The 18,641-nt window shown below is 35.7% G+C and overlaps 1 long non-coding RNA gene across 1 annotated transcript in view; it reads left to right on the top strand.

The window, feature by feature from the left end:
• The window catches only part of LOC116412859 (uncharacterized), a 66,631-nt gene extending 50,398 nt beyond the window's left edge, over nt 1–16,233 (top strand). The window contains exon 3 of the long non-coding RNA XR_008253513.1: nt 15,835–16,233. This is a non-coding gene — a long non-coding RNA (uncharacterized LOC116412859). The remainder of the gene's footprint in view (nt 1–15,834) is intronic.
• Nucleotides 16,234–18,641: the final 2,408 nt, after the last annotated feature.

Here is an 18,641-nt window from a genome sequence, read left to right as displayed (position 1 = left end):
GCCAATGTATACCGATAGCGCATGTGGGGTAACCATTCCATTATCATTTGTTAAAAAAAATAGGTTAAGTCTTTGAAATCATAGACTTAGTATAATGTATAATACTTATGTACTAACAGACTGGCAATAAAATCACAAAAACGAGACAAGAAAATGTGTTTACACTTGTGTGCGTGAAATGTAAATGAGAGCGTGATACAGTGTTGCACCATGCACATTCAGTTGTTAGATGATTTATCAATATTGTTAAATAAATACAAACACAAAATATACAGTTTTATTTAATTTAAATATTATTAAATTAGTTATTTTAAAAGTTAACAATAATTTATTTATTTATTTAACTTATATATTTATACACACGTAATTGTATGTAGTATGTACATTGTACATATTAGGCGTGAATTTACTGGGTACAGAGGAATAATACATGAGTCCTCAAGAATGGCAAAACATGGGGGGTATCATGGGCGAAACAGTATACTCTGTTATGTCCATGCTACTGATCAGATCTATAGGCGACGGTTACCACTTTCCATCAGGTGAGCCGTCAGATTGTTTGCCATTCTAAGTTGTATAAAAAAAACTGTAAATTATTCCATTTTTTTATTATTAAATATTACACATATAATAGTGTGTTATTAACCAATTAAAAAAAAATATGATCGTCAATTCGGTTGTATTTTCTTTATGTATGTTTGTTACCTCATAACTTTGGCAGTGTAAAACCTATTTGGAAATTTCTTTACCAACCAGTTATTTTTATCTAAAAACTAATAAATCGATTTTAGTAAAATTTCTATGTTACCATTATATCTTTCAGATAGAAAAAGAATTTTCCAATTCATTTTATAAAAAAATATTATACATACAAAAAAAAAGACAGACAAATTGATAACCTCCTTTTTGAAATCGGTTGAAGCAAACCTATCTCCCAAGTTAGCAAACAATATTTCATTCAAATCGGTCGAGTGGTTGCGGAGATTACTGCGAACGGATATCGTGACCGTGACCCGGGATTTTGCTAAGCCTTACACGTGCCGCCCGTTTCTCTTTGACAACACTTTCCAACCGGCAAATAATATTATCACAGCGTTATTTATATATTTATACTTGAATGCACAGTATTATTGTATAGTTGATGGACCTAATACCGTTGTTATCTATCTATATATGTGTGTATGTGTCTGAGCGTGCGTGCGTGCGTGCATACGTGCGTGCGTGCATGCGTATGTGTGCGTGCGTTCATGCGTATGTGTGCGTGCGTGCATGCGTATGTGTGCGTGCGTTCATGCGTATGTGTGCGTGCGTGCATGCGTATGTGTGCGTGCGTGCATGCGTATGTGTGCGTGCGTGCATGCGTATGTGTGCGTGCGTGTGTGTGTGTGCGTGTGCGTGCGTGTGTGCGTGCGTGCGTGTGTGTGTGCGTGCGTGTGTGCGGGCGTTCGTGCGAGTGCGTGCGAGTGTGCGTGTGTGCGTGTGTGTGTGTCGAGTGTCTATGTGTGTGTGTGTGTGCGCGCGTGTGTGTCTGTGTGTGTGTGTGTGTGTGTGTGTGTGTGTGTGTGTGTGTGTGTGTGTGTGTGTGTGTGTGTGTGTGTGTGTGTGTGTGTGTGTGTGTGTGTGTGTGTGTGCGCGCGCGTGCGTGCGTGCGTGTGTGTGTGTGTGTGTGTGTATGTGTGTGTGTACTAATATTATTATAAAGAGGGAAGATTTGGTACATATACATGACAGTAAAGGTATAAAATGTCCATTTATGTTTCTATTGTATCTTATTTTTGCAACAATAAATTTTAATATATGGCAATTAGTCGTCTAGTCTCAACAATCGAATCGAATTTAAACATGGATAACTGCAAAAAAAATTACGCACTATTCGACTAAGCTTACGATTTTCCGAGTCGCAGTACCATTTGTTCATCGATTTGCCGCTAATCAATATCCCAGCGTTTGACGTGAGCGTATTGGCGTATTTAACATTATTCTCCGGGCAGGGCCTGGCCCCTTTAAAAAGACATATATCAGCATGTTTTTGTGAAGCTCCGCTCGCAGCCTGGGGCCACGGCCTACTCGCCCCCCCCCCCCCCCACCCCACCTCCCTCTACCCTCTAAATATGCTTATGCGTGAGTAATTGAGCATTGAATTATCATCATTATGATATCAGCCTTTATCTCTCCACTGCTGAACATAGACTTATGGCGGAGCCATAGGCTGCCATAAGGAAAGGCATACCTACATAGCATTGTAATAAAAATATAAACAAGATAATTTATAAATACCTAAATATATTTATGTTTTCTTTACAAAAATCTAAAGTTTTGTTCTCCTCAAATAGATATGAATACTAATATTTATATTACTCGGGAATCGAACCTGCAAACAATAGAAGGTGAGATGCTATGTGCTAAACCACTACACTATCAAGTTCTTCAGTAAGGTCACCGTGTAAATATATATTGTATAATACATATTTAAAACATTTCCATGCCACGAGGGGCAAAATATAGATTTATCTAAAAATATATATGCACTTAATAAACCTATATAATTAATCTTTCTATGTTTTTGCAAAATAAATTTTCAATTTTCAAATATTATTTTTAGTTTTATTATCTCTTTTAATTTAAAAGTTTCCTCTTGTCGGTTGCGATCAATTCATGCATTTTCTTCCAGCCAGCTCTATTTCAGGCCATATCTTTGACCTCCTTATACGACATGACAGCTAGTGTTTCCTTTATCTGTCCCATGTAGTTATTCCTCGGTCATTCCCTACCTCTTTAGCTCTCTATTTTCCCTTCTACTATATGCTCTTTAAAAAATCGTCATGTCATATATGGTGGCGCAGCATTTTGCCTCTTCTATTCTCTATTGTTTTTGTTATTTTCTCATGCCCCCTTTTCAGGACTTCCTTATTCGTTACTCTAATTGTTTTTCCTATTCGTTTTTCTGTCCAGCCTTTCCATTTTCCTCCATTCCACATTTCGAATGCTATGCTCCAAATGTAAGTTTTTATAAATTTCTTAAGGATTATTTTTAATATATATATATTTATACAATTTAGAATAGCAAACAAGCTGACGGCCCACCTGATGGAAAGTGGTAATCATCGCCTATAGACATGAGCAGTACCATGGACATAACAGAGTATACTGCTTCGCCCATGCGTTGCCATTCCTAAGGACTCAGGTGTTATTCCTCTGTACCCAGTAAATTCACGCCATATCGCAACCCTTCAAACCGAAACACAGCCATGCAAACACAGCTGCTTCACGGTTGAAACACGAATGGGACAGAGGTATCCAAGCAATCGACTTTTGTAAAAAGTCTCCCTATACATATATGTATATATACAGTTTTATTATATTAGCTGTAAATTTTAAATCACGCACACATCGTTTGCTGGACAATACTATTCTACTAATTGTCTACTCGCTGGAGACAGTGCAAAGTCCATGTTTTTTCGCGTCTACGTTATGACACATATGGAAAAAAAAAATACTTGATGGAATTAATGAAGTGGGTCGTATATAATATTGGTTTGTTTGTGAAGTCTTATTATGTCTACGAGTGGTAACTATGCAATAAAAACAGCTTCATTTATCACGACACCTTGTAACTTCATTAGTGACGCTGCAGTCGATACTGTAGCGCCATTTTTCTGAATTTATCTATCTATCTATATTTCTATATAATTTTTTGTATAATTCTCGTGTCACAGTGTTAGTTGCTATACATCTCCGAAACGGCATAACCGATTTTAGGTCTGAGAATAGGTTGGTATTTATTTTTTATACCCGTTAGTGGTAGAGGATGGACCATCCCAAAAATTTGTTCCTTAGAAATAATTGATATGGCAAACCGTTTGCGGGGTCAGCTTTTATACCACTGAAGTGGTAATCAAGCATACGGCCCACCTGATAGTAAGGTTATCGTGGCCTATGAACGCCTGCAATACCAGGGGTTTCGCGCATTGCCGATCCTGAGAAAGCAAAGATATGACACAAAAATACAGATGAACGATTTTTTTAATAGATGATGATGAAATGGTAGTTATTGATGACGCTGGTAAAACGTGCAGGAGAGAAGGCATTGTTAATAACAGAGACTAATGGCCCCATTAGTACGTAGTTATTTGTCAGGTCGACCTCCACTCGGTTCCCCCTAAAAACTATTTCGATTAGTTCTTACTAGTTCGTCACGCTGTTTCATCATCACCTGTCCTCCTTCACTGACGCTCTAGTAGTGTATACCGATATCACAGGCTGGGCTACCATTCTTGTATCATTGATTAAAAACTCTAGAAAGATTGGCAAATCAATAAATGTCCTCGGCACACAATTATTTCTATTGACAACATTTTGTGAATCTAACTTCTATCGTCTTGACAGGATCTGCTGACGATGTGCTTAACACCTGAAATGACGCAAAACCGCCAAGAATGGCGTAAAATTATCAAGAGTGTTGACCACAATTAGGAAACTAGCCGGGATTGATTGATTGATGAAGAATTATTTCGGGAATTTACTATAAACTTTTGTAATATAAATTTTTACAAGACACAGGTAAATATGTCGTGGGGGGTTACGCATTTAGCTCACTTGTTATATTTTTGTAGCGCGCCGCGTGGATGCGACGTTGCCGCACCTACACTGCCCCCATACCGGCTGCGGCGTTGCCAGACCGCCGCCATGCGCCATGCCCGTAGTCCGTACCGAATAAAATATTTTACATTTTTCGTTTGATGCACTTTTCGTGTTGCATTTTAGGCGTAAACTTTTTATTTTACACATTTCGCAAATAACTTTATACTGTATCAAATATTCATGAAAACCAATTTCGTTTTATACCGTCTGGTACGAGCTGTATTTCTTTCTTTCATTCGGGCCTCCAGTCCAATAAATAATCATTTAATTCCCTCCAAAAGGTATAATAACTTACAGCCGAAATACTAAAAATAGATTAGCATAATAAAATATATGTACATTATATCTCATCTTAAAACATATCGCGCCTAAAAATGTTATTTCTGTATATTTTTTTAATTGTAAATTATATTTCCGCGGCAGTGCACTTACATACCTATTTTGTTAATGGCCAGTCTTAAATTTACCGCCTAATATACAATTAGTTTTTTTTTTTTTTTTTATTTAAGTGTACATACAAAAAGTTTTTAATTTATTAGTGTGAATAAAAAACGAACGCAAGGTTAGCAAAACAGTAATCGCGTGTCCAGTAATTTTTTTGATGGCCGCATAAATCAGATTAGTAGTGGTACATACATATAATCTAAATTATACTATATAATCTAAGCATTATACATAATTATAAATACTTTCAAGAGAACTGGCAAAGTGTAGGTTTTTTTTATATAACTTAGAATGGCAAACAAGCTGACGGCCCACCTGATGGAAAGTGGTAACCGTCGCCTATAGACATGAGCAGTACCATGGACATAACAGAGTATATTGTTTCGCCCACGATAATATGCGTTGCCATTCCTGAGGACTCAGGTGTTATTCCTCTGTACCCAGTAAATTCACGCCATATCCCACCCTTCAAACCGAAACACAGCCATGCAAACACAACTGCTTCACGGTTGAAACACGAATGGGACAAAGGTGCCCAAGCAATCGACTTTCGTACAAAGTCTCCCTCTGGTAATTTATATATTATATATAAATTTATAATGACCGTTTTGTAGTCACGTTTACCATAGATTAAGGATAACACCTGCGGTGTTTACTCAGTTATTTGATATTGATTTAACATTAAATGTCAAATTATTCATTGATCACCGACTACGTAGAAAAAGGCAGGTACTATTTTTAATCTATGACTGAATAGCATGTTTTTTTATACAGCTATGTCGGAGAACTCTTCAAATAATTTAACATAAAGATAATATTTACATTTGGCTCTATAAGTAATGAAAAAAAAATCGATCGTGACAAAATTAATATGAGAGCAATATAGAACTAAAAAACATGTCGATTATAAAAAGAATTATCAAAATCGGTTCAATATTGACAATTGTATTTTTGAGCATACATACAATAGAAATCATTTAATAATGAATATTTTATCATCATATAAGCCGGTTAACTGTCCACTGCTGAACATAGGCCTTCCCCATAAAGGGTTTTTTTTATAGGTGATAATGAAATAGTAACACCACCCGCGCTATCGGTATACGCTGATAGGGCACCAGTGAAGGATGTTAGGTGAGGATGAAGCAGGTCAGTTAACTCATCGCGACGAATTCAACGAGAATTGTTCACGATGGTTTCCAAGGGGAACTACATGGAGGTTGACCTGATATATATTGCTAGCAATGGGGATGTCAAACTCCATTGTTAACCATCTCTCCCCCCCCCCCATAAAGGGGGTTTTACCAGTAATTGCCACGCTTGGCAGGGGAGTTGACAACCGCAGTTAGGTTTTGATGTTTTGAGAGGCACGCTTCCCTCGACTGTTAAGTTTCCTTCGTTACCACTTAGGATACTCGCGGGAAAATAAGGTAATTAATTGTGATTTTTCGTGGTGAATTAGTCACGATGGGACAACTGACTCGATTCCAACCTATAAATTAAACATGATACCTGAGCTACATCCTCACCTCTTATCCCTGACTGGTGCCCAGCCAGCGTATACCAATAGTGCAAATAGGATTACCATTCCCATATCATCCACAAAAAAGCATAATATAGCCAATTTGTATTGCTTTGAATATAGACGGAAAGGGGATAAGGGATTGTTAAAAATGCTAGTAATATACCTTTTAGCTTGATCACGCGGTTCCCCTTGAAGCCATCGTGGTTAATTCTTGTTGAATTCGTCACGATGGGCCAACTGACCTGCGGGTCTACCATGAAATGAAATTCCGAAATTTCGGACTCAATTTCGTGTTTTTGTTTATACCAAAATCGGATCAATAAATGTGGTTTAACATTTCGTTCGTCATACATCCTATCATAAAGGTCCAAAGGAACAATATTTTAACATTTTTAATATTTCTAAGCGGAATGTATTATGTAATTTTAACATTAAATTTTTGTTTCGTTTGACTCCGAAATTTCGGAAAACATTTCATGGTAGACCCGCTGTTTTCATCCTCACATATCATTTGTCACTGTTGTCCCGCTAGTTTATACCGATAGCGCAGGCAGAGTTACCATTCCATTTTCATACATTAAAAAAGTACAAACGAACAGAGAACGTCCGATATTTGGAACTTAGAAATGTCAAAAATTTGCACTATTTACCAGTAGGGTTTTCCTTTATCGCGTTCCACTTGTTCTATACAATCATTTGAAACATTACAAACCATCGTTAAAAAGCTTTTACGAATTCCCAACCGTAATTTCGCGTAGAACTAGATAAAATAATCCTTTGGCTCATCTGTCGGCCATCAAATCCTCTTGGGTGGGATAGGATAGGAACGCTTACTACCTAGTATACCTACCCGTGTGTACGGTGTAGACTGTACCAAGCGGTGTGTCAACGTCGCGTTCGAGCGCGGTTGCCGCTCCGGCCGGTACCGCTATGCGACGTTGCCGCATCGACCCACTTCCAAGCGGCAACATGCCTTTTTTCACTTTGCTAAATTGTCCGGGGTTTGTTTTATAGCATAATTGCGGACGATTTTTAGATTCCGCTGGCTCGGGCGGGTCATTTATTTATTTATTCAACTTTAATACGCCTAGACAGTAAATATAACCTTGTGTAAATGGCGGACTTAACACCATATGGCGTTGTCTACCAGGAATAACAGAAAATATAATGGACGATGCCACGTGATTAGCAAATAAATGGAAAAATAAAAAAATATTTTAATTTATAAGTAACGTTCATATAATACTCATGTTATCTACATTATACATATATATTATTTTATAATAAATAGTGTCGGACGAAAAACCACTCGGATACAAGGGAAAGGGTCATCTCGCTCCAGCGAAATTACTTCCAAGTAATTTCACAGGTACTATATTGTGACGTCACTGTTTGGTTTACCTTTAATGCATTGTACAGGCCAGGTAGAATAGGAAGACAGTTTAAGATTTTGTTCAGCAAAATAACAACTAACCTCCTCATTACAAATAATCCATCCCATACAGTGAATCAGTTAACCTATCGTCATAAATTCACCGAATATTAATTATGACAGTTTCTAAGAGGGTCCACGTAGAGGTCAATCTGATAGTCTGTATTGTTGGAAATGAGGTTCCTAGGCCCCATTACTAACAATCCCTTCCGTTGTTACTTTCTCCTCCGTTTAAAACATCTGATTTAAATAAAAATATATAAATATGATGTAGTCGTAAGGACTAGATTTCTTAGTAGGATAATTTTTACCTACTTGTACAACAATTAGTCCATCACCTTAAGGTTGTCTTGTAAAGATCGCTCTCAACAATAAGGCCGCCTTACTGTACTTATACAACTGTATCGTTACATTTATTGTCTTGCTTATTTCCTATATTGTATAATGCAAATAAAGTATACCATCAGGTGGGCCGTATGCTTGTTTGCCACCTCAGCGGTATAAAGTCATTCATTCATTTTTTTTTTTTAATATAAGTGATATTTGAAAATACTAATGCTAATGTTTACATGGGATTTTCCTCATTAATTTCACATATAGATAATTACAATTTAATACAAACGTAAGGTTTGAGCGTATTTTAATTAGAGACACTATAAGATGTATATATATATATATATATATATATATATATATATATATATATATATATATATGTGTGTGTGTGTTATTTCATAATGAGGTAGAGGCATTTGTCGACTGTTATCTAACTAAATATTACTGCTTAATGTTTCATGCATGCATGCATACATGCATGCATACGCAATTAACAATTAATCAGTCTCCCAACACAGTTTTTATCAATTTTTTTTGTTAACGTGCAATTTGTTTTCTTTAATTTCTGATTATTCGCCGTCATTCTCTCACTTCATTAATTATCACTTAATTTTTTTTTCTTTTCATTTAAAATAGAAAAAAAAGTTACCTAAAATTTCAATATTATCATCATACCAGCCGTTAATTGTTCACTGCTGCAAATAGGCTTCTACATATTGGAGAATTTTGCCAGTAGTTGCCACGCTTGGCAGGCGGATTGGCAACCGCAGATTTTTTTAATAGATGATAATGGAATGGTAACCCCGCCTGCGCTTATAGGTATACGTTAGCGTGGCACCAGTGAGAGATGAAAACTGAGAACGAAGGGGCAAGTCAGTTAACCCATCGTGATGACTACACCTGGAATTCAGCACAATAGTTTCCAGGGGACCATGTGGAGGTCGACCTGACAAGATGTATTGTTAATAATAAATTGGACTGGTAGTCCGCGTTACTAACAATCCCTTCCTCCTGGCAACAGTAGTTAAGCTTTGGTGATGTTTAAAGAACGCTACTGTACGTTCATACAGTTTTATTATAAAATCATATTATTATATTGTTTGGTCGCATAATAAAAATGTTACAATACTATACAACTATGGTTTTCCTATTCCCAGACGTTAACGACATACTAAAATGTAGGAACGTTATGTTTCTCTCTGTATATAAATGCTTGCTTATATATAAGTATTGCGGACTAGTAGTATTTTTATTGTTGTACTTATTCTTTAGTTTATTTCGTTGCTGTAACGTGTATTTACTAGAGCTGAATAACATCTATTGTTATGCATTATTCGTAATAAAAAAAAAACAACAAGTATTATGTCTGTTGCGTTTTTTAACTAAAAAAAAAAAATAACTCTTACAATCACGTCGATTTCACAGTCCAGAAATTAACAGAAGACAACGGCTGTATAGACTTAGTCCTTTTGCCTTCCCTATTCTTAAGAGTAAACAGAACCGAAAAAAAAAACTTCGATTGCTCAGTAAAGAAGCTATAAAGTCTGTAAGTATTACAAGAAATTTGATATCCATAAACTGGGGTATCAACCCAGATTTAAAACAGCCAAACTCGAGACAATGCCGTATTTAAAAAATGCCAACTTGCATATTTATTTATGTATATACATACACAATATATGTACATACTTATATACAGAGGTATCGATTATGGTAAGTATAACGTGTTCAATAGCTTTATCCCATTTCAAAAATGTTCAACGCGCCTAAAGCAGTTTTCATTTTAAAATCTAAAAAAAATGTTACATTAAAATGTGACTGAAAGTAAAATCGATAAAACGCACACAATACTGTATACGGTGAATGGTATTCTTTTTTCAAATCTGCAATATTTGACATTTCAAATTCGAATTGTCAGCGATTCCGCATCGAAACTATTTCAACGTATTCTGACAGCAGTGACAGCCAACCAAGCCCGCGTCATTTGGAATAAAAAACCACTTGTGTGATATCTATGCAACCGATTCATTGAATTTGAAAATTTTATGGTTTACAGCATAAATAGATAGGTCTTTTATATATGTAAAATAGTTTTAAAAAATATATTAGTTTATTTTGTTGTGTGACACTTCTAAATGCTTGCATAGATTTTTATATCAGTTTTTTCAATATATGGGCAGTGTCAACTCTTAAATGACATGATAAATACTTATTCTGTGAAACCAACAGGTGCCATCCTTAATCTATGAACGGGCCGTATCATGAGCGCGGCCCCACACTGCCTTCGTGTGCGTGCACTTTTTGTGTTACCAGCACTCGCCTGCCAGTCCCACACACAATGCACATCCGCCCCATTGTCGGCGCATTAGATCTGCATCTTCATGCTCTCTTGCATATGCATGCAATACACCTGAATAGCGTTCATACTTGGGATCGTTTCTCTCGGTAAATGAACAATTTTATAGCGCTATAACCAAGATATAGCGATGGAAGACTTCATTCCCTAGTATTTGTACGTTCATTGTGATAGGATACATTAAATGTTAATTGTGTTGGTATTTAAAAGCAGTAATAATACATACAATTATTGTATTTGTGAAACCAGAATTGTTCCGCAGTCAATCATCCGCACAATCATTTATTAAAGAGAATTGAAGGGTGGGATGTGGCAGTGAATTTACTGGGTACGGAGGAATAACACCTGAGTCCTCAGGAATGGCAACGCATGGGGGGTGTCATGGGCGAAACAGTATACTCTGTTATGTACATGGTACTGCTCATGTCTATAGGCGACGGTTACCACTTTCCATCAGGTGGGCCGTCAGCTTGTTTGCCGTTCTAAGTTGTATAAAAAAAAACAATCATTTACCGAAGTTAGGTACTTTCTAGTTTTCATAATAAATTAAGTATCTCAATATATAAAAAAATATAAGCATTGTCTATATCTATATTTGTTATTTCTTACTATTGCTTACATATGTTGCATGCACGATGAACATTTTGTTTACAGACGAAGTTTTCCTCGTCTACGTGGGTCATTATTGATCAATATCAACGTCAAAATTATATTTGTACGAGTATCTATCGAACCTCTTTATATTGGAACAAATAAAAATATATTGGAAACATACAAAAGCAATGAAATCCAATAAAAACATTTATATTAAAATATATATTTAGTATCTACTAAGTCATGTTGTTACAGTGTTTCGAATAGGGCTCCATTTGAGTTGAATATTTTGATGGGATTTATTATTTTATATAATATTTATTTAATTCTCAAACTCCGTGGCACGAAATAATATTTACATCTACATGTATTACGTAATTGTATGGTGTTTTGACTTCCATCCATACATGTTCATTTACGTTCGTCACGGTGGGTGCCCGCCATTATTCCATTGCCTGTCACCCAGACAAATGACAGACGGCGGCCATTTTGTCCAATTACCCGCGTCTGTATATTCAAATTTCGAATTTGTGTCTTCAGTATTTTATTATGATTGTTCAAATTTAGAGTCCGTTTTTAAAACTATAAAAGAAAAAAGGGAGTGTACACAGGATTCTAGAAAATTCTTGTGTAATATCATGAATTGTATGTTAAGTATAAAATGTAACTTGACCTTCCTTTCCCGTGGGCGTCTTAAGAGGCGATTAATGATCGAGGGATGGACAGCAAAGTCCCCCTTAAAACACCAAAGCTGAACTGTGGTTACTAACCCGTCTGCCAAGCGTAGCAGCTACTGGCAAAACTCCCTTTACCTAGGCTTTATCTAAAGGCTATGTTAAAGCCTATATTCAGTATATCTGGACAGTTAACAGCTGGTATGGTGATGATGATGATGATGATGTAATTTAACAGAAGCGTATCTCTTGAGTGTTCATTAAAAGACAAGATACGTCTAGCAGTTCTATTGACCTACACTGGAACTTTACAGACAATAGGCAAAAGGGCCAGCCGTCAGACAATAATTGTACCTACTGATGTAGAAGTTGATTCAAAGTTGAGAACGATTACGAGCACTTATATGTAGTCATTATATTAAAGTTCCTCTTAATAATTTAATACTAGCGAGACGCCCCGACTTCGCTCGGGTGCAATGTAGAAACGATGTGGTATTAGTGTGACGTAATTAAAGTAAGAAAGGTAGATTAATATTGTTTTGTCTTAATTTGTTAAAACATGGCGAGAACTTTCATCAAAAATACAAAATTTTGTTTTATGCAACTTAGAATGGCAAACAAGCTGACGGCCCACCTGATGGAAAGTGGTAACCGTCCCTATAAACATGAGCAGTACCATGGACATAACAGAGTATACTGTTTCGTCCATGATACCCCCATGCGTTGTCATACCTGAGGACTCAGGTGTTATTCCTCTGTACCCAGTAAATTCACGCCATATCCCACCCTTCAAACCGAAACACAGCCATGCAAACACAACTGCTTCGCGGTAGAAACACGAATGGAACAGAGGTACCCAAGCAATCGACTTTTGTACAAAGTCTCCCTTTGTTTACTATTGTATGTATATTTATATAACCATAATGTACTGTAGTTCTGCATTATACTATATATCACATACATGTAAATGTTTATTTACAACAATTATAAATTTTTTTACCGTTCATAATTATATTTCTGTTTCGCCAAAGGTTGACTGCGAGAGAATGCTATACATAGCATTAAGTCAAATTATTAAGTTACATTATATATTAAAAATTATATCCCAAAAAGAAACCGACTTCAAAATTGACAAAACCAATTATTTTGATCTAAAAACTAAACTACTAAACCCAATTTGATAAAATTTCTATAAGACCAATCTATGAGTGTATCTTTTCAGAGAAAAAAAAAGAATTTTTCGAATCGGTGTACAACTGACAGAGTTATGAGGTAAGAAAAATAAAAAAATAAAACATTCGAATGGAGAACCTCCTTTTTAAAGTCGGTTGAAAAGATGTCAAAAACACAAGCTTTGTAAGTACCATATCAAACATATCTCGGTAAGAAAGCAAACAATAATTTTCATATGAAGCTGTACTAGAATCGAGGTGCCACTCTGCCTCGGCTCGGTGTGAATCCTTATAAAATACTGTTCTCGTATTTACTCGAAACGCCTACGAGATTATATTAAAAACCTCTGTTGGTGTAGGTATGTTACGTGGTTATGTCATATGTAGGTACCTAAGTTCCTAAACCACGTGTTACGTCAACAGATAATGAAAAACAAAATTATACTTATACCTAGTAGGCATATAGTCTCTTAACATATCTGTTTTCCTATCTACACTACGTTCTTTGTTATAGATATGTATGTGAACATTTACGTAGGTATGTTTCTATTTAAAATTAGATAAGCTATCTACCGACTTACTGATGCCTATGTTATTATTATATCAGTTGGTTGATATTACAAAATGCGTAGCTATTTATTGCAAGTAACATATTTTAATAACAATAATTTTCAATGTAATCTTGAACACGACTCGAATCCAGGCTGAATGTGAAGTGCTGAATCAGTGCGCGCCGTTGCCACACCGCGGGCCGCGACGTTGCCGCCTCGGCGGATACGATGGCGCCGCGTTGCCAACTCGCGCGGTCCGGGGCGCCACGCGGCGTTGCCGCTCCGCCGCCGCTAAGCCGTATAATACCATTCATTCAATTAGTGTGTGGCGACTTCTATCAAACATTTAATGAATTCAAAGAGATAAGCGGTTATGTAGATTCACAAAATCAAAACACATGCGTTGTGACGATTGTAATACAGCGGTCGGTCGCTGGGTTTCACTCGCAACGGCGCGCTAATAACAAAATACGCCAAGCGGCCGATCGATAAATATCTACCTAGGTATATACGACAAGCAAGTTCCTCCGCTCAGATGATATTTTTCGGGAGCGTTACTGTGAACGGCCTCTGATTTGGGCCCGATCGCTTCGCTAATGGTCCGGAATTTCGTTGATTGCGCGATTTCCGCAGCCCCAATCCCGTCCATCCAGTAATATCGGTGTGGAGTCCCTTTCGAGCGATGGAAGCGCTCGAACACGGTCCAGGGTTTTATTCCGAAAGAGGTAGCCTCTAAATCGATTGCGAGACCGTTTTGCTCAAACTGTCGTGATATTTTCAAGATAGATAGGTTCAACAAGAGTATTTTAGAGGACTAGCTGATCCGACAAACGTTTTGTTATCTTAGTTCAAGATAGATTGAGATAGTAACCGTTCTATTCATCCAGTTGGAGCGAACAATGCCATTTTTATGGGTGAAATTGGAATGGTAGGCCAGCCTGCACTATCGGTATAGTCTGGTAAATACAGTATTTATTTACAGGAGGAGGGGAATATTAGCAATGATGGTGTAGCAATATACTCTGTCGGGGGGAAAAAAATATGAAATAACAAACACTGGCCATCTTATTGTTTTATTGCTCCATTCCTTTTATTTTATTTTTTTATTATAATGCCTTTTACCTTCTTTAGATGTACCAGCTCTATCGTACCCTGAACTGACTTCTCACGTAAAGTTTTATCTACTTTCCCTAGTCATGGAAAAAGAGGAATTAATGGGTATTAATAATTTACAGAGATGTTCAAAAATATCTAACTTGGGTTCAGCTAACATAGAGTGAATAAGACCAATATTAAATTTATTTAAGTTAAAGTGGCACATGAGTTCTCTTTCCGTCGAGTTTATACGACACTCTAATAGAATATGTTGCACATCATCGATGGTATCACAAATTTGACAATGGGGTAACCAATTTTTGGGGGCATTTTACGATGTGGTAAAATGTTTAAATTAAATAAATAAATTCCTATGTATGATTTTTCATTTGTTTTCTGTATGCGTGTATAAAAATGTATTTATTTATTAGTAAAAAATATATAAAGCTCTAGAGTTTACCTAATAAATAAAATATAATAAAATAAATAATATATTATAAATAAATAAATATATCAAAAATCCACGAGTACAGTAACCGCTTCAACCACCTCAGAGTTTCAGAGTTAAGAATGTTCGAAGCTTTTTATGGCGTCACGCTATACATATTTATAATATTCGTTGATACACGACCAGACTATGCGTGGCGCGGCCATAAAGTCCTAATAAAGTACCCCGGTGGCAATTTATTGCGCGAATCTGAATAACCCTTGGCTTCTGGGAATATGGCGCCCTCGCTTTCTTTTGGCACGCATTTTCGTATAAGTAACGCGAAAATATGGATAAGTTTAGGAAATACTGTATTAATTCCATATTTTATTGGTGGTATATACTTATTTTACTAGAAACTTATTGTTATGACTTAGAAAAATTAAGTAAAAAGTTAAAGTGAAAAAAAAAAACAGTCCATAGAATACTTTATGTACTAATTTACGCGGGCAAAGCCGCGGGAAACGGCTAACCGGTCTCAATAAAATTTATCAAATTTATTTCCTAATAGTGTCTATTTGTTACAGGTACTAATACAATACATCTAAATGGAAGGAGTTCGAATTAGTAAGTTTTATTCTTGCTTTTATTGCGAAAATAAAAGGTAGAGATTATGCGTCAAAATATGGAAACCATTTCACAATATTTTTACCTAACACAAACTTCCTGCGCTACTAAACAAGACTATCTTTCGATGATTCAAATCGGACCTAAAACAATAACAGAAAAGGTTCTATTTTTAATAACATACAGTATACCTAATTAGGGGGGAAGGGATCGTTAGTAATGCGGGCTACCAGTCCCATTGCTAGCAATATACCCTGTCAGGTCGACCTCCACGCGGTTCCCCCTGGAAACCATCGTGCTGAGTTCTAGGTGTATTCATCACGATGGGCTGACTGATGTGCTTTTTTCATTATTCACCTATCATCCCTCACTGGTTGTGACGGTTCGCCTATAGTACAATAGGTTTAATACCATAAGTACATAGAAAAGAAACAGAGGTTCCTATGGGTGACCGCTGCGAAAGCTGAGCTATTTAATATAAACAAACTTTAAAGTCAAGGTTCACAATAGTATACAGAGAAGACGTTACCATATATGAAATATTGACACAGAAGGGAAACTCCTTTGATGTGTTTCCAGAGTGTAGTGGACGTCACAAGAAAATTAAATAAATTAAACAAAAATATATTATATTTTATATTAACCAAATTATAGTTTACCTTTTTCTCATCAGGTGTAAAAGGATGCATATAACACAGTTTAATAAGGTTTATGAGAGCCTTTAAAGTTTTATAAATTCGATAATCAATTTAATAGAAAATATCAAAATACGTTAACATATAATTAAATTGAATTTAAAGAAAAGTTCAGTTCGAATAATAGGCTAAATCCGATTATTGAAATATCTACCCTTCGGTGACATAATCTATGACGTTACTAGGTGAGGAAAAAGAGAAAAGAAAAATGGCGGGGAGTCGTGTTTTAGGGATTGCGCAATAAAATAAAAAATTAACTGGGATATAGATCTAGGAGGGACTGGATCGATGAAGGGGTTTGAGATCTTAGTGTATCACTATCGATTAAGTGTGTGAAATTAATCAATAGAAGACTGGAGAATCCGGTGAGCTTGTTCCATTTATTACTACGTAGTTAGATTTTTGACTGTGATCACAGGCAAAGTCTATACTTAATATTTTTCCCAACAACTATTAAAATACGTATTTAGTCGAGTCCATATACCTTTAGGTAATGCGTATATCGTTAAATGCAATCACATTTAAACAAAGTTTACATCAATATAATTTACGTACTTACGTTATTTTACTCATATACAAAATCCAATTATATGGTCGTTTGATAGAACTTCATCAATTTGATTCAATGTTCTAATTGTCCAGTTTTGGAAAATACTTATTGAATCAACTATTGAACTATTACAATACTAACTAGTTTCATATCTAGTTATTATAAAGTATTTATTTATTGAGGATAATAGACTAAAGTGACTATGGTCTGGTCTCATTGCTGGGGAAACAGCCATTGATGAGAGAGAGGGGTTATTGAGTGGCGACCCTGTGAATGCAAGTGCGGTGTGGGCTACCTCCATTGTTTGGAGTGACTGTTTTATGTGTATTGTGGGGCCGTTCCTTGTGTCAGTCGGTGGAAATTGCCTGTGTTCAGTCGTGGGTTGGTGATGGTTGAGACGATGATGATGATGAAATATTTGTATTTATTACACTATTACAGTGTTGGTTTAGAATATCTATTCATACTTAACGCTTCATGGTGAAGTGTTTTTATACCATTACTCGGTCGACCAGATTAATGATTCTTAGTCTATATTTGATTATCCATGACTACATGTGGGGATTTGTTTTACTCCAGATGTACAGAGAAACAGCTTAGCTGTTGCAGGTGATTTTATGTGAATGTATTACTTTTAATACATTATTGTGTTAGTAGATAAATTCATGTAACGGTGGGATGTTTATGGTAAACAAGCCTGTATTGTTTAAATAGATATTTTGTCTTGATTTATTATAAACTTTAATATTGATTTTGTTGTAGTAAGCAAGCTGATAATAACAATTCTGTGTGTATTACTGGTTTCTAATAATATTTAATTATGCTGATATTATGGGTGTGGATTTATTTCCTAATGGTAATAAATGTACTAAAGGATTCTCTGACTATAGTTACTCTTAACTAGGTATGAGATACAGTATAAAATTAGTACTAAATGACAAGTGTGAGCTATGTATTTTACTCATATTTAGGAAGAAAGTTGTCATGGCGATAAGGTTTGTATGTGTGTTGTTTGTTCATGCTATATTGACTAGACAAGTTCAGACAGGGTTAAAATTAGTGAATCTTTATTGGATTTATATTTAATATACATATTTTGAATATTTATGGGAATAGAATGGAGATATACAAGTAATAAAATATAATATTAGTATTTTATAAATTTCATTATCGAGTTAGTTGTATATGTTGGGCTGCATCCAAGGAGATATGAACCTATTATATTAATAAAGCAAACACTAACACTGATTATTCACTTCTTTAATAAATTTACATTAGAGTTTAGAAATCAAATAGATAGCATATTGGGAAAATCTTCACCACACATGTATTTGAGGAATGTTCTTGATAATTAGTACTGTATGTATATATTATTGCAAGTACAATTGCAATAAGAATGTTAAACTTCTAATCTTCTGTTTATTCTTGAATTTGAGAGTAAGCTTGGCTACTGATATGAATATAAAACTGCAGCATTACTGGATACTATTAATTATTTCTGGTGTAAACCATGATTATTTAT

Source organism: Galleria mellonella, unplaced genomic scaffold (assembly GCF_026898425.1).
Source record: "Galleria mellonella isolate WM207_F2 unplaced genomic scaffold, CSIRO_AGI_GalMel_v1 utg6432, whole genome shotgun sequence".
NCBI lineage: Eukaryota > Metazoa > Arthropoda > Insecta > Lepidoptera > Pyralidae > Galleria > Galleria mellonella.
This window is presented reverse-complemented; position numbering and strand designations above follow the sequence as displayed.